The sequence below is a fragment of the Bos indicus x Bos taurus genome, chromosome 6 (assembly GCF_003369695.1).
Source record: "Bos indicus x Bos taurus breed Angus x Brahman F1 hybrid chromosome 6, Bos_hybrid_MaternalHap_v2.0, whole genome shotgun sequence".
Lineage (NCBI taxonomy): Eukaryota > Metazoa > Chordata > Mammalia > Artiodactyla > Bovidae > Bos > Bos indicus x Bos taurus.
Window position 1 is genome coordinate 54,658,528 of NC_040081.1, and position 18,784 is coordinate 54,677,311.

The following is an 18,784-nucleotide window of genomic DNA, read 5'->3' on the forward strand; positions in this document are numbered from 1 at the left end:
GTTTTAAAGACTATTTCCTTTCACTGATTGAATTGTCTTGGTCCCCTTGATAGAAATCATGTCTTTGAGATTTTATTTCCAGGCTCTTAAATTCTAAATATAATATGTAATCATTTTCCTTCTATTTTCAGAATTAAAATTTTCAAACATTTTCTCCTTTCCTAAGCCTCAGCTACTCATTTCCATATCTGTACTCTAGATGTTGGTCTCTCATATCAATATTAACTGTATCAACTCTAAAATCTTAATTTCAAATATGACATTCTGATCACCATTTCCCAACCACTTGCTCTATCCTACTTTCCCATGTTAAAATTGTTCAGTTCATCAAGAAATCTAGTTCATTGTTCCTGTCCTTTTTCCATATTATTCCCAGCTATCTTATCTCCCAATAGCTGAGATTCCATTGTTCATCATTGTATCATTCTCACATGGAATATAACCAATCAGCCATCTCTCTCCTTTCTCTCTACTACTAACTTCTTAAAACTGCAAATCCAATGATATCTTCCTGTATGTCACTTAAGATGACTGGACAAAACCATGATAGTTGCTTACTTGATGTTTAGTTGTGGTCTGTATGAGCAATTAAGAAAAGCACAGTGTTGCTGCTGCTAAGTCACTTCAGTTGTGTCCGACTCTATGCAACCCATAGATGGCAGCCCACCAGGCTCTGCCGTCCCTGGGATTCTCCAGGCAAGAACACTGGAGTGGGTTGCCATTTCCTTCTCCGATGCATGAAAGTGAAAAGTGAAAGTGAAGTCACTCAGTCGTGTCTGACTCTTGGGGACCCCCTGGACTTCAGCCTACCAGGCTCCTCCATCCATGGGATTTTCCAGGCAAGAGTACTGGAGTGGGGTGCCATTGCCTTCTCCGAAGCACAGTATAGCACATAGGAAATCTTACTTTTTTTCCCATTTGAATTTTTTAAATTCCACTCTCTGAAGTGAAAATTTCAATCTTTCCTAAATATGCTTCCTCCTTTTCTCTACTGCCAAAGTTTAGACATTGTCTCATTTAGAAAGTAAAAGTAATTGAACAAGAACTACACTATTCTTTATTCAATCTAGCATCTCTCAGTACAGTTCAGTTCAGTCACACAGTCATGTCCAACTCTTTGCAATGCCATGGACTGCAGCACTACAGGCCTCCTGGTCCATCACCAACTCCTGGAGTTTACTCAAACTCCTGTCCATTGAGTTAGTGATGCCCTCCAACCAACTCATCCTGTGCAGTTCCCTTCTCCTCCCACTTTCAATCTTTCCCAGCATCAGGTCTTTTCAAATGAGTCAGTTCTTCACATCACCTGGCCAAAGTATTGGAGTTTCAGCTTCAGCATCAGTCCTTCCAATGAATATTTAGGACTGATTTCCTTTAGGATGGACTGGTTGGCTCTCCTTGCTGTCCAAGGGACTCTCAAGAATCTTCTCCAACACCATAGTTCAAAAGCATCTATTCTTCAGCACTCAGCTTTCTTTACAGTCAAACTCTCAAATCCATACATGATCAATGGAAAAACCATAGCTTTGACCTGATGGACCTTTGTTGATAGAGTAATGTCTCTGATTTTTATTAAGCTGTCTATGTTGGTCATAATTTTTCTTCCAAGGAGTAAGTGTCTTTGAATTTCATGGCTGCATTCACCATTTGCAGTAATTTTGAAGCCCCACCACTCACCTCCCCCCAAAAATGTCTCTCACTGTTCCCACTGTTTCCCCATCTATTTGCCATGAACTGATGGGACTGGATGCCCTGATCTTTGTTTTCTGAATGTTGAGCTTTAAACCAACTTTTTCACTCTCCTGTCTCACTTTCATCAAAAGGCTCTTTAGTTCTTTTGCACTTTTGCCATAAAGGTGACATCTGCATATCTGAGGTTATTGATATTTCTCCCAACAATCTTGATTTCAGCTTGTGCTTCATCCAGCCCAGCATTTCTCATGAAGTACTCTGCAAAAAAGTTAAATAGCAGGGTGACAATATATAGCCTTAATGTACTCCTTTCCTATTTGGAACCAGTCTGTTTTTCCATGTCCAGTTCTAACTGTGGCTTCCTGACCTGCATACAGATTTCTCAGGAGGCAAGTAAGGTGGTCTGTTATTCCAATTTCTTTAAGAATTTTCCATATTTTGTTGTGATCCACACAGTCAAAGGCTTTGGCATAGTCAATAAAGCAGAAATAGATGTTTTTCTGGAACTCTCTTGCTTTTTCAATGATCCAGCAGATGCTGGCAATTTGATCCCTGATTCCTCTGCCTTTTCTAAAACCAACTTGAACATCTGAAAGTTCATAGTTCACAAATTGCTTAAGCATGGCTTCGAGAATTTTGAACATTACTTTGCTAGCATGTGAAATGAATGCAATTGTGCAGTAGTTTGAGCATTCTTTGGCATTGCCTTTCTTTGGGATTGGAATGAAAACTGACCTTTTCTGGTCCTGTGACCACTGTTGAGTTTTCCAAATTTGCTGGAATATTGAGTGCAGCAATTTAAAAGCATCCTTTTTTAGGATTTGAGATAGCTCAACTGGAATTCCATCACCTCTTCTAGCTTTTTTATAGTGATGCTTCCTAACGCCCACTTGACTTTACATTCCAGGATGTCTGGCTGTAGGTGAATGGTCACACCATCATGATTATCTGGATCGTGAAGATCTTTTTTGTACAGTTCTTCTGTGTATTCTTGCCACCTCTTCTTAATATCTTCTGCTTCTGTTGCTGCTGCTGCTAAATCACTTCAGTCGTGTCTGACTCTGTGCAACCCCATAGACAGCAGCCCACCAGGCTCTCCCATCCCTGGGATTCTCCAGGCAAGAACACTGGAGTGGGTTGCCATTTGCTTCTCCAATGCATGAAAGTGAAAAGTTAAAGTGAAGTTGCTCAGTCGTGTCCGACCCTTAGCGACCTGATGGACTGCAGCCTACCAGGCTTCATTCATGGGATTTTCCAGGCAAGAGTACTGGAGTGGGGTGCCATTGCCTTCTCCACTGCTTCTGTTAGGTCCATACCATTTCTGTCCTTTATTGAGCCCATCTTTGCATGAAACGTTCCCTTGGTATCTCTAATTTTCTTGAAGAGACCTTTAGTCTTTCCTATTCTATTGTTTTCCTCTATTTCTTTGCATTGATCACTGAGGAAGGCTTTCTTATCTCTCCTTGCTATTCTTTGTAAATCTGCATTCAGATGTGTATATCTTTCCTTTTCTCCTTTCCCTTTTGCTTTTCTTCTTTTCATAGATGTTTGTAAGACCTGCTCAGAAAACCATTTTGCCTTTTTACATTTCTTTTTCTTGGTGATGGTCTTCATCACTGCCTCCTGTACAACATCATGAACCTCCGTCCATAGTTCTTCAGGCACTCTATCATATCTAGTTCCCTTAAATCTATTTCTCACTTCCACTGTATAATCGTAAGGGATTTGATTTAGGTCATACCTGAATGGTCTAGCGGTTTTCCCTACTTTCTTCAATTTAAGTCTGAATTTGGCAATAAGGGATTCATGATCTGAGCCACAGTCAGCTCCCAGTCTGTTTCTGCTGACTGTATAGAGCTTCTCAACTGACTGCAAAGAATATAATCAACCTGATTTCTGTATTGACTATCTGATAATGTTCATGTATAGCGTCTTCTCGTGTTGTTAGAAGAGGGTGTTTGCTATGACCAGTGTGTTTACTTGGCAAAACTCTATTAGCCTTTGCCCTGCTTTATTCTGTACTCCAAGGCCAAGTTTTACCATTACTCCAGGTATTTCTTTACTTCCTACTTTTGCATTCCACTCCCCTATAATGAAAAGGACATCTTTTGGGGGTGTTATTTCTAGAAGAAAATCTCTCATTCACGTGTATCCATATACTATGACATCCTTTCTTTGCTAAAAGATCTCTTATCTTCCCAGGGCCATCTTTTGACCTTCTGTAATATGTCTTATGCTTTTTACAAGATGAAAAGAATGTCCCTCCTGTTAATCACATTATAAATGGAAAATAAATACAATAAATTATCTACCACAAAAAATACACTGCAATAACCCCTCTTCTCACTAGCCAAATACTGTTCCTTTGTTATTCTTCACAGAGAAGGCCTGAAGTCAAGTACATTCATCAGTATTTGCTTTCTTAATCTCTTTTCTTCAAATCTCTATAAACTATTTGAATTACACATGTATCTCTTCCAGTCTAATTAAAAACAACATATGGTATGATAACTAAGGATTTTCGCTTTGTCCAACCATGGTAAAATGTCTTAGTTTATTTTATTTTGTCTTCCAGAAGCATTAATGGCATTCTTTCTTCCTTTGGTTTCAGAAGTATCATATTTTCTTGGTTTCTTCCCACCTTTGCTTGCTCATTCCAGACCTATTTTGTACCAGTTTCTCTCCTACCCCTCTAGATTTGTGATTATTGGTGTATCTTAGGACATAGACCAGATATTTTATTAGACTCTCTACCTAGGTCAAGAGTTTTCTAGTCAGGACTTCATAATCATACCATCCAAAAAGCTTTATTGCTAATATTATATATCATATCAGAGAAGGCAATGACACCCCACTCCAGTACTCTTGCCTGGAAACTCCCATGGACAGAGAAGCCTGGTAGACTGTAGTCCATGAGGTTGCTAAGAGTCAGACACGGGACACGACTGAGTGACTTCACTTTCGCCTTTCACTTTCTTGCATTGGAGAAGGAAATGACAACCCACTCCAGTGTTCTTGCCTGGAGAATCCCAGGGACAGGGGAGCCTGGTGGGCTGCCGTCTGTGGGGTTGCACAGAGTCAGACACGACTGAAGCAACTTAGCAGCAGCATATATCATATATTTCATTGTTGCCTAGAGAATAAATCTTAAGTATTCTAACCACAAAAAAGAAATTGTTATTCTGTGATGGGATGGAGGAGGTAGCTAATAGTATGGTAATAACCATTTCACATTTTATAAATGTATCAAATTAACACATTGTAGACTTTAAATGTACAGAATGTTAAATGTCAGTCATATCTCAACAAAACCAGGAACAAATACAAGTGCCTGTTTCCCATATCCTTAGATTCTAATTTAATTGGTCTGGTATAGAGCTTGGATATGAATACCCCTTAAAATCACTCAAGTAAATCTAATGCACTGTCAGTGTTAACTAAGACTTAACTTTGTAAGCTACTCCCATGGTTCTGATATAGGCTGGTGACTCAAACTGATATTTGATTGACCCTAAACTTCTGTCTTCACTCATGTCACATGCTAGTAAAGTAATGCTCAAAATTTTCTAAGCCAGGCTTCAGCAATACATGAACCGTAAACTTCCAGATGTTCAAGCTGGTTTTAGAAAAGGCAGAGGAGCCAGAGATCAAATTGCCAACATCTGCTGGATCATCGAAAAAGCAAGAGAGTTCCAGAAAAACATCTATTTCTGCTTTACTAACTATGCCAAAGCCTTTGACTGTGCGGATCACAATAAACTGTGGAAAATTCTTCAAGAGATGGGAATACCAGACCACCTGACCTGCTTCTTGAGAAACCTATATGCAGGTCAGGAAGCAACAGTTAGAACTGGACATGGAACAACAGACTGGTTCCAAACAGGAAAGGAGTATGTCAAGGCTGTATATTGTCACCCTGCTTATTTAACTTACATGCAGAGTACATCATGAGAAATGTTGGGCTGGAAGAAGCACAAGCTGGAATCAAGATAGCCAGGAGAAATATCAGTAACCTCAGATATGCAGATGACACCACTCTTATGGCAAAAAGTGAAGAGGAATTAAAAACCCTGTTGATGAAAGTGAAAGAGGAGAGTGAAAAAGTTGGCTTAAAGCTCAACATTCAGAAAACGAAGATCATTGCATCTGGTCCCATCACTTCATGGGAAATAGATGGGGAAACAGTGGAACCAGTGTAAGACTTTATCTTTTTGGGCTCCAAAATCACTTCAGATGGTGACTGCAGCTATGAAATTAAAAAACACTTACTCCTTGGAAGAAAAGTTATGACAAACCTAGATAGCATATTGAAAAGCAGAGACATTCCTTTGCCAACAAAGGTCCGTTTAGTCAAGGCTAGGGTTTTTCCAGGGGTCATGTATGAATGTGAGAATTGGACTTTGGAGAAAGCTGAGCACCAAAGAATTGATACTTTTGAACTGTGGTGTTGGAGAAGACTCTTGAGAGTCCCTTGGACTGCAAGGAGATCCAACCAGTCCATTCTGAAGGAGATCAGTCCTGGGTGTTCTTTGGAAAGAATGATGCTAAAGCTGAAACTCCAGTACTTTGGCCACCTCATGTGAAGATTTGACTCACTGGAAAAGACTCTGTTGCTGGCAGGGATTGGGGGCTGGAGGAGAAGGGGCGACAGAGGATGACATGGTTGGATGGCATCACTGACTTGATGGACGTGAATTTGAGTGAACTCCGGGAGATGGTGATGGACAGGGAGGCCTGGCATGCTGTGATTCATGGGGTTGTAAAGACTGAGTGACTGAACTGAACTGAACTCAACTGATAAGGTTGGGGTCTTTTTTTTTTTTTTTTTTTTCTCACTCAAATCTGGAGACTGATTCTGCTCAGTACTGGGAAGCCCTTTCCTTTTCTCATCAGGTCAAAGTTTCTTCTCTTTCCTCAGGTGTTTCCCACTGATTTTTCTGTAACTCTTTGTAGTTTTAGATTTCTCTCTGACCTCCACAACATCTCCACAACTGGACTAGAAGTTTATGTTTGTTTTTCCATTTGTCAGCAATTAAGCATCTAAGTACTTATTTATCTTTGTGTGATAAGATATTGCAATAAATATGATACAGTTATAGTTGTAAAGTAAAATTAGTCTGTTAGAAGAATAGTCAAGTGATCATTATATTTGAGATTTAATGATGTACTCTATTCATAGAGACCCAATTGGTTTTACTACTAGAAAACACCACAGTGCATTACTTTCAGTTAATTACAAAAATTTAATTTTAGAGATAAGTATACCAAAAGGAGAGTTCATGATTATCATAATGAAATCTCTGGAGAATTTAAATAGGATATATTTCTGGACAAAATATTTTTCTTTAAAGTTTAAAAATCAATCTTTTATTCTGAAAGAAATGTCTGACTAGGCTTTTATATAAACACTTTAAAAATGTTCTTGATAGAACAAAGTTAAGTGTGGGCTCTTAGATCTCTTTGCCATTAGCAACAAAATGGGTAAAATGTAGCTACTCCTAAATAACTAGTAATAATTATAAAGGCTGAAAATTTGGAAAAAAGCAACAAAGGCAATAATAGGATAGTTTTAATAATATATCACGTTTTGAGGTAGTTTTTATGAGCATAAATGTATAAAGGAAAAACTTGAAATTATATTGAAACTACATTTTGTTAACCATGACCTTCAAAATTTCCTATATGAAAGTTTGTAGTTTGCAATTTTATTCAAAGGATGGCAGCGTATTTTAAATTATATAAAATATTATTCCTTGAGTATCCATTAGAGTAAAACATTACAACATGTACTCATGTATAAGATTTGTTGATTGGTTCACACTTCACTCTAAGAACTAACCGAATTGTCCCAGAGAGCTTTCCATAAAAGATACATATATATATATATATATAAATTTTAAATTCAATGTTAAAAAAGTGCATTTTAAAGTAATAGCTCACATTTGCAATGTCATTTTCCTTATAATCTAAGATTTCCCTTCTTTTTAAAATTTATATGATTAAATGCATTATTTGAGTATTTGGAAGGAAAGCTATGATAAAATTAGACAGCATATTAAAAACCAGAGAAATCAGTTTGCCAACAAAAGTACATCTATTAAAAGCTATGGTTTTTCCAATAGTCATGTAAAAATGTGAGAGTTGGACCATGAAGAAGCCTGAGCACTGAAGAATTAATTCTTTCAAATTTTAGTGCTAGAGAAGGCTCTTTACAGTCCCTTTGGTCAAGGAGATCATGCCAGTCAATTCTAAAAGAATTCAACACTGAATATTCATTGGAAGCACTGATGCTGAAGCTGAAGTTCCAGAAGTTTGGCCACCAGATGTGAAGAACTGACTCATTTGAAAAGACCCTGACACTGGGAAAGATTGAAGGCAAAAGGAGAACAGGGAGGCAGAGGATGAGATGGCTACATGGCATCACCAACTCAATGGATATGAAACTGAGAAAACTCTGGGAGATAGTGAAGGACAGAGGAGCCTCACATGCTGCAGTCCATGGGATTGCAAAGAGTTGGACCCGACTTAGTGTCTGAACGACAATTTGGAAGTTAAATTACAGTACTGAAAACTGTATGGAGGTATATCAGATATATCTCACATCTTAAATTTTACATTTTATTAAGTGATAAACACATGCAAAACTCCCATACATGTGTAAATATGTATATGTATGTGTATGCATATATATGTGTGCGCGTGTGTGTGTGTGTGTGTGTGCGAGTGTGCGTGTTTGTGTTAGTAGCTAAGTTATATACAACTCTTTGTGACCCCATGGACTTCAGCCTGCCAGCCTCCTCTGTTCATAGAATCCTCCAGGGAAGAATACTGGAGTGAATTGCCATTCCCTTCTCCAAAGGATCTTCCCAACAAAGGGACTGACCTAGGTTTCCCCCATTGCAGGCAGATGCTTTACCATCTGAACCACCAGGGAAATGCATATACATACATATATGTATATATATAATATAGTATATAATATATACATGTAATACATAAATAAAATATGAAAGAAATCTATGAAAAAAATTCCATTTTATTAACTTCATGTTGTTTTTACATTATTCCTTTTCTTCTCTTCTTTAACTATACAGTAGCTATGAATAGATTAGCAGAATACTAGATTTTCTCAGTTAGGTCACTCAGTCATGTCTGACCCTTTAGACCCCATAAATCACAGCAAATCAGACCTCCTTGTCCATCACCAACTCCTGGAGTTCACTCAAACTCATGTCCATCGAGTTGGTGATGCCATCCAGCAATCTCATCCTCTGTTGTCCCCTTCTGCTCCTGCCCCCAATCCCTCCTAGCATCAGAGTCTTTTTCAATGAGTCAACTCTTCACATGAGGTGGACAAAGTATTGGAGCTTCAGCTTTACCATCAGTCCTTCCAAAGAACATCCAGGACTGATCTCCTTTAGAATGGACTGGTTGGATCTCCTTGCAGTCCATGGGACTCTCAAGAGTTCCTCCAACACCACAGTTCAAAAGCATCAATACTTCGGTGCTCAGCTTTCTTCACAGTCCTACTCTCACATCCATACATGACCACTGGACAAACCATAGCCTTGACTATATGGACCTTTGTTGGCAAAGTAATGTCTCTACTTTTGAATATGCTATCTACATTGGTCATAACTTTCCTCCCAAGGAGTAAGTGTCTTTTAATTTCATGGTTGCAATCATCATCTGCAGAGATTTTGGAGCCCCCCAAAATAAAGTCAGCCACTGTTTCCCCATCTATTTGCATGAAGTGATGGGACCAAATGCCATGATCTTAGTTTTCTCAAAACTAAGCTCAAAATGTTGAAGCTCAAAATCTTAAAGCTCAAAATGTTGAGCTTTAAGCCAACTTTTTCACTCTCCTCTTTCACTTTCATCAATAGGCTTTGTAGTTCCTCTTCACTTTCTGCCATAAGGGTGGTGTCATCTGCATGTCTGAGGTTATTGATATTTCTCCCAGCAATCTTGATTCCAGCTTGTGCTTTTTCCAGCCCAGCGTCACTCATGATGTACTCTGTATATAAGTTAAATAAGCAGGGTGACAACATACAGCCATGACGTACTCCTTTTCCTTTTTGGAACCAGTCTGTTGTTCCATGTCCAGTTCGAACTGTTGCTTTCTGACCTGCATACAGGTTTCTCAAGAGGCAGGTCAGGTGGTCTGGTATTCCCATCTCTTGAAGAATTTTCCACAGTTTATTGTGATCCACACAGTCAAAGGTTTTGGCATAGTCAATAAAGCAGAAATAGATGTTTTTTTGGAACTCTCTTGCTTTTTCATTGATCCAATGGATGTTGGCAATTTGATCTCTGGCTCCTCTGCCTTTTCTAAAACCAGCTTGAACATCTGGATGTTCATGGTTCATGTATTGCTGAAGCCTGGCTTGGAGAATTTTGAGCATTACTTTATTAGCATGTGAGATAAGTGCAATTGTGCAGTAGTTTGAGCATTCTTTGACATTGCCTTTCTTTGGGATTGGAATGAAAACTGACCTTTTCCAGTCCTGTGACCACTGTGGACTTTTCCAAATTTGCCGGCATATTGAGTGCAGCACTTTCACAGCATTATCTTTCAGGATTTGAAATAGCTCAACTGCAATTCCATCACCTCCACTAGCTTTGTTCGTAGTGATGCTTTCTAAGACCCACTTGACTTCACATTCCAGGATGTCTGGCTCTAGATGAGTGATCACACCGTTGTGATTATCTGGGTCATGAAGATCTTTATGTACAGTTCTGTGTATTCTTGCCACCTCCTCTTAATATCTTCTGCTTCTGTTAGGTCCATACCATTTCTGTCCTTTATCTGTCCCATCTTTGCATCAAATGTTCGCTTGGTATCTCTAACTTTCTTGAAGAGATCTCTAGTCTTTCCCATTCTGTTGTTTTCCTCTATTTCTTTGCATTCATCGCTGAGGAAGGCTTTCTTATCTTTCCTTGCTATTCTTTGGAACTCTGAATTCAGATGCTTATATCTTTCCTTTTCTTCTTTGCTTTTCACTTCTCCTCTTTTCACAACTATTTGTAAGGCCTCCCCAGACAGCCATTTTGCTTTTTTGCATTTATTTTCCATGGGGATGGTCTTGATACCTGTCTCCTATATAATGTCAGGACCCTGCGTCCATAGTTCATAAGGCACTCTATCAGATCTAGTCCCTTAAATCTATTTCTCACTTCCACTGTATAATCATAAGGAATTTGATTTAGTTCATACCTGAATGATCTAGTGGTTTTCCCTACCTTCTTCAATTTAAGTCTGAATTTGGCAATAAGGAATTCATGATTTGAGCCACAGTCAGCTCCCGGTCTTGTTTTTGCTGTTTAGAGCTTCTCCATCTTTGGCTGCAAAGAATATAATCAATCTGATTTCGGTGTTGACCATGTGATGATGTCCATGTGTAGAGTCTTCTCTTGTGTTGTTGGAAGAGGGTGTTTGCTATGACCAGTGCGTTTTTGGCAAAACTCTATAAGCCTTTGCCCTGGTTCATTCCATATTCCAAGGCCAAATTTGCCTCTTACCCCAGGTGTTTCTTGACTTCCTACTTTTGCATTCCAGTCCCCTATAATAAAACAGATATCTTCTTTGGGTGTTAATTCTAAAAGATCTTGTAGGTCTTCATAGAACCATTCAACTTTAGCTTCTTCAGTGTTACTGGTTGGACATAGACTTGGATTACTGTGATATTGAATGGTTTGCCTTTGAAACGAACAGAGATCATTCTGTTGTTTTTGAGATTGCATCCAAGTACTGCATTTTGGACTATTTTTTTGACCATGATGGCTAGTCCATTTCTTCTAAGGGATTCCTGCCCACAAAAATAATGGGAACATCTTGTACTCAAACTACGGCACAATTGTACTCATCTCACATGCTAGTAAAGTAAGTTCAAAATTCTCCAAGCCAGGCTTCAGCAATTCTTGAACCATGAACTTCCAGATGTTCAAGCTGGTTTTAGAAAAGGCAGAGGAACCTGAGATCAAATTGCCGACATCTATTGGATCATCAAAAGAGCAAAAGAATTCCAGAAAAATATCTATTTCTGTTATTGACTATGCCAATGCCTTTGACTGTGTGGATCACAATAAACTGTGGAAAATTCTTCAAGAGATGGGAATACCAGACCACTTGACCTGCCTCTTGAGAAACTTGTATGTAGGTCAAGAAGCAACAGTTAGAACTGGACATGGAACAACAGACTGGTTCCAAATAGGAAAAGGAATACGTCAAGGCTGTATATTGTTATCCTGATTATTTAACTTATATGCAGAGCATATCATGAGAAATGCAGCACTGGAGTAAGCACAAGCTGGAATCAAGATTGCCAGGAAAAATATCAATAACCTCAGATATGCAGATGACACCACCCTTATGGCAGAAAGTGAAGAAGAACTAAAGAGCCTCTTGATGAAAGTGAGAGAGGAGAGTGAAAAAGTTGGCTTAAACCTCAACATTCAGGAAATGAAGATCATGGCATCCGGTCCCATTACTTCATGGCAAAGAGCTGAGGAAACAGTGGAAACAGTGTCAGAGTTTATTTTTTTGGGCTCCAAAATCACTACAGATGGTGACTGCAGCCATGAAATTAAAAGACACTTACTCCTTGGAAGGAAAGTTATGACCAACCTAGATAACATATTTAAAAGTAGAGACATTACTTTACCAACAAAGGTCCATCTAGTCAAGGTTATGGTTTTTCCAGTGGTCATGTATGGATGTGAGAGTTGAACTGTGAAGAAAGCTGAGTGCTGATGAATTGATGCTTCTGAACTGTGGTGTTGGAGAAGACTCTTGAGATTCCCTTGGATATCAAGGAGATCCAACCAGTCCATCCTAAAGGAGATCAGTTCTGAACACTCATTGGAAGGACTGATGCTGAAGCTGGAATTCCAATATTTGCCCACCTGATGCGAAGAGGTGAATCATTTGAAAAGACCCTGATGCTGGGAAAGATTGAAGGCAGGAGGAGAAGGAGACAACAGAGGATGAGATGATTGGATGGTATCACTGGCTTTGTGGACATGAGTTTGCGTGAACTCTGGGAGTTGGTGATGGACAGGGAGGCCTGTTGTGCTGCAGTACATGGATGGGTTCATGGGGTTGCAAAGAGTCGGACAGGACGGAGGGACTGAACTGAACTGAACTGCGTCAGGTTTGTCTTGATCAGCAATGTGTAATCTCTCAGAACAATTTGATCACAATAAATATACTCATGCTAAAATGTACCTATATAAACAAAAGTATAATGTATAATTCCTCTGTAGGACTCAATCATTATCAAAGATTTTAAGTATAATACATTAGGTAAATTGCACTGGGTCTTATTATCTATTTTCCTTAAATGCCATTCTTCAGAAGTTAAATAAGGAAGTATTATCACTTTACTCACATGAAATGCGAAAATATAGTAACTACTAGATCATGTAAATTTTACTTGGTTTTACTCTCGTTAAGTAAAGTCATTTAAAATATGACCTAAGATAAAGGTTAAACAGTGTTTCTTTTCCATTCTTACTGGAGCACTGTTTAACAAGCCCTCTAAAAGATTGTTTAACTTCGTAGATTATTTTTCTTCTTGATTTTCTATTTACTATTCAATCACAGCCAAAATAACATAAATTTACATGTTATGTTGTGCCTGTTACTTAGTAGAGCTACAAAGATTTCCTCTCCTAAAGAAGGTACCAGCAAAGGCTATCTAATTTTTGTTGTTTGTTTTTTGGGAGTTTTGTGTGTGTGTGTGTGTGTGTTCTTTCTTGTTGTATTTTTTCTTTGCTTTTAATTGTACAATTGTAAATACGACAGAGGTTTGGATAATAGCTCAGATTCATGAGACTCTATAGAACATATTCAAGTGTTCTAATAAAAGAAAAAAATACAGGACAGCAAAAGGAGAGTTCAGCAAACTTTGAAGGAGATCCAACAGACATCAAGGCTTATGTTCCCTAAGGTCCTCCTTATTTGCACAAAGATATGCATAGCCTTTGGGTTGAACTTTCAAGATTTGTACAATGAATGTTAATTTCAGAGAACCCCAGACAGATGTTTTCAGCAGTGTATTTTATGTCTCTCTGGTCACTTAGCCAAGCCACGTTTTCTAATCTATTACTCCAGGAGAAAGTCATCCATAAATAGTCTTTCCTCATACCAGAGGAACTTCAGACTTTACAGAGTAATCACAAATTATTAGTGAAATAGACCTTATTTTGGTCAAGAATCAAACCAGATATCCCAGCATCTCCAGAGACAAGTAGAAAGCTTCTCTCACCTGACTGTAAAAAAATTCCATCCTGAATAAGAACATTAAAAGGTTATAAATAACCCAGCAATCACCTTATTTTAACAATTTCTCAATCCCTATAAATATCTATATACTCAAAAAAAAATTTTTAAACAGGTTTTTAAAATTTCAGTTTTCTTAATGATATGTTGCAGTCTTTTGGAAACACAATATTTTTATGTCACATACTCAAAAATTTTAAAGATTATGTATGGAATTATATTTTATTTCATTGCAAATGTTTTTCTTTTGCCTATCACTTCTTTTACTTCTATTGCTGTTTTTTTACTGTTTTCATAGTTGCTATGTGTCATTTGACTAGAGATAGAGTTTCCCAGACTGTGTAATATGATTCAGGCTCTTGGATCCCTTAAGAATGAGGTTCCAAATTATTTTTTATATAATATAATTATAAGAGAGAACTCAGTCTATTAAAATTTTTTCCATTTGTTCTTAAGTAATTGTACTTCCACCAGTAAATTTTCCTCAACATGATTTATATTTTTCTCTACATTATGAAAATATTTTCCTCAACATTATTTAGAAGCAAAATTTCATAGGGGTTGTATGAAACACAGTGACAGACTCTCTTGTAATATTTCTGTTCATAGCTGTTACATTCATTTTCTCTCATCTTCTTTAATCCTTATGCCCTTCACTTAAGAATAAGGCATCCATAATCCTTTCTTCCCACCTTAGCTTATTAGCATAGATGCTTGTTGTGAGGACTCTTTCTTTAATAAAGATCTCTTTGAGAAACTGAGATTCTTCATTTCACTATTTTCCCACTGTTAAGTAGATGGATTATGGAGGTTAGGCTCAGTGCTTTAACTTGATGTGAAATACAGTATATTTATTTGTTGCATAAAGTAGGTCTTAGATCATTAAAAATACAACCTAATTTTGAAAATGTTAAAAGATATGTTGAAAAATTTAAAGTAATAAGTAGATTGTGACTTAGAGATAATAAATTTTAAAATTAAGCAATTTTTAACATGGCTCCTACATATAAGCCATTCTTTTAGAGGCTCTGCATATAATATTGAAGGAAACACATACAACCTTTGCTGTCACAAAGTTTACAGTTACATCAAAGGAAACAGAAAACACATAGATAAATAAACTTTTTTTCTTAAAAACAGGTTTATGTGAAAAAATATTCCAGAGAGAGAAGGATAAAAATGTACATAGGGAGGTTGCTGCTGCTTCTAAGTCACTTCAGTCATGTCCAACTCTGTACGACCCCATAGAGGGCAGCCCACCAGGCTCCCCCTTCCCTGGGATTCTCCAGGCAAGAACACTGGATTGGGTTGCCATTTCCTTCTCCAATGCATGAAAGGGAAAAGTGAAAGTGAAGTCGCTCAGTCATGTCCGACTCTTAGCAACCTCATGGACTGCAGCCTACCAGGCTCCTCTGTCCGTGGGATTTTCCAGGCAAGAGTACTGGAGTGGGGTGCCATTGCCTTCTGCGACAAAGGGAGGTTAAGTTCAGTTCAGTTCAGTCGCTCAATCGTGTCCGACTCTTTGCGACCCCATGAATCGCAGCACACCAGGCCTCCCTGTCCATCACCAACTCCCGGAGTTCACCCAGACTCACGTCCATCGAGTCAGTGATGCCATCCAGCCATCTCATCCCCTGTCGTCCCTATCTCCTCCCGCCTACAATCCCTCCCAGCATGAGGGTCTTTTCCAGTGAGTCAACTCTTCGCATGAGGTGGCCAAAGTACTGGAGTTTCAGCTTTAGCATCATTCCTTCCAAAGGAATCCCAGGGCTGATCTCCTTCGGTAACATTAATATTTTTTCATGGAGTAGTGAATGAAGAAGCATGTCTGCGTGCTTAGTTGTGTCCAACTGTTTGTGACCCCATAGACTGCAGCCCGCCAAGCTACTCTGTCCATGGAATTTTCCAAGTAAGAATACTTGAGTGGGTTGCCATTTTCTACTCCAGGGGATCATACTAACTAACTAACTCAAGGATCTTACCTGAGTCTCCATCTCCTGCATTGGCAGGAGAATTCTTTATCACTGAGCTACCTGGGAAGCTGTCTCAATAATGTGCCATTTGAACAGACACTTGATGGAAGGAGAGGTAAAAGCTTTGAATTTACTTCAGAGAAGAGATTCCACCTAGAGGGAAGTGTGACATGATTGCCAGAGCATGCTTTGTATGAGGCATGAGCAAAGAGCAGTAAGGTGGTGAATGAGTAACCTAGAGCAAGCAAATAAAAGTCTGGTAGAGCGATCAGATCAGAGGATCAGCAAAGAAGCAGACATGCAGGGTCTTATAGGCCAGTTTGAGCAATGGAAAGTCACTGAGGAGTATAGAGTAGCTGTAACCTGATCTGATTTGAATTTTAAAGTAATTATTTTGACATGTGGAGAATGAACAGAAGAGGTGACATAAGGATAAACAAAAGGTGACTAGTTTGGGTGTTATTACAATGAGACAAATAGTAGCTTGAAAAAGAATGTTGTTGGCATATTTGGTGAGAAGTGGTTGGGATCAGAAAATTTGGAAAGATGGAGTCATAAAAATTTGCTGATAATTTGAGTGTAGGAAATGAAACAAGGAGACCAGTATAGCTGATAACTTTATCTAAAGATAACCTTAGAATTTTTTTTTTGAGTAATCTGAAAAATTAAGCTGTCATTTACTGAGATTGATAAAGAAAATTTGAGTAGGTGGAGGTTGGATAAGAAGTATAATTATATAAAAGTATACTTCAGATTTCTGTTATATATATATATATACACACACATATATCTTAAAAAATTTACTTTAATTTTGTATTTCAGAGAGAGTCAGGGAAAAAATGAGAGAAGAGTGGAGGCAAAGGAAGTGAAAGAGTCACTGCTAAAAATAAAGATTTATGAAATATACAATTAAAAGTGGAAGGATGTTCTAGGTCAGTAAAACTTATTTTCCTGAGTCAATATTTCTGGATGATCATGGGAAATTAGTTGGTTTATATGATTTATAAAGAGATTCATTTTTATAGGACCAAACACATTTTCACAATGTTTGGAGAGGCAATATCTTAGGATACATTTGGTTGTTCTAATTTAATAGCACATTATATGGATGAAAAGAAATATGAAAAAATCCATTTGATATTTACAATGGTAGTCTGGCTTTGTCTCAGATTTCATTTTGTAAGCTCATCTTTGTTTTGGGTAAAACTCATTTTCAGAAGAGAAGTGGTGGAAAGGAAACAATAATACATAAATATTTCCTATAAACTTCTATGGATGGCTTCATTGTTACTGATGAAAACACAACTCTGATATTTGAAGTTACGAGTTTCTGAATTTATACACTGGGAAACCAATCTCCACTGAACTACATTTTTACTAACATATTTTGCAAAAAAACACACACATTCACATAAAAGATTCCAGCTGCTTTGCTGAATTTTCAAACATCAGCTAAGTCAAGCACCCCACTAGTCACAGGTGACAAATAATGCTCGAACATCTGCTTGCTAACAATATAATCTGGCTCATTTACTATCACCAGTTTCCTGGTATTGTGCCCACAGGAGATGTTCAATAAATACTGAATGAAATGCTTCTACCTGTTGAGAAGAATAAATAAACCTATGGAGTGAGGGGAGTAATAATACCATGACTTTTCTCTTTTTTCTTTAAGAAGAAAAAAGTGCTGACCTTGTGCAACTTGTGGACTATGTGGTCATTATTGTGTTTTGATAGCATGGTCTGAGTTTAGGATGAAGTCTAGTGCAGTTTACCCAGGAAATCTAAAATAGGTCATTGCCCCTGAGAATGTTTCTTGGGTTTGGGAGGATGATAATTTCAATTTCTCCTCAGTTTGTTTCTAGAGTAAGCAGTGATCCAAATGATTAAATTTCTACCACTGGGGATAGTTAGAATTCAGTTTCAGCTAGCTGTGAATGAGTCAACAAATTGCAAGCCGTTTGGCTTATTGCCCATAAGAACAGTTAGTTTTAAATGTTCTCAGATAAGGCACTGAAAATCCAATAAAATAAGGCATGTTATTTTCCAAAGATATAACAAAATAGAGTTTACAGTAAAATGTATAATTTTAAATTATTAGGGGTTATATTTCAAAAGCTTATTTCGAATTATCGGAGATCAGCCCTGGGATTTCTTTGGAAGGAATGATGCTAAAGCTGAAACTCCAGTACTTTGGCCACCTCATGCGAAGAGTTGACTCATTGGAAAAGACTCTCATGCTGGGAGGGATTGAGGGCAGGAGGAGATGGCTGGATGGCATCACTGACTCTATGGACGTGAGTCTGGGTGAACTCCAGGAGTTGGTGATGGACAGGAAGGCCTGGCGTGCTGTGATTCATGGGGTCGCAAAGAGTCGGACATGACTGAGCGACTGATCTGATCTGAATATAAATACTTGTTTGAAAATCCTGCAAAATGTTTTAATTATTTGTATTTTTATAAAAGGCTTAGATAAAGATCACAGTTACATACTATGCACTTTATTTTCCACTTTTTTTTCCAGTGTACCTTCAATATACATTAACTTTTGTCAGACAGTTATTTCATAAGATTCTTGTCTCTAACATGCCACACACATGCATTCTCTTTCTCTTTCTCTCTGTTCCTCTATCTTTTTGAGGATTATCTTGCTTCTTATTTAACTGAGAAAATAAAAACAAACAGAATTGAACTTCAATATTGTTCCATTATATTATTAACCTACCTACATTTGTACCCATAGTCTCTGTTTTCCCTCATCTCAGTCTTACTGCTCCTTAGTGCAATGGTCATATGCATGTCATCATGACATCAATGCCTTTGATTCAGCTATGAT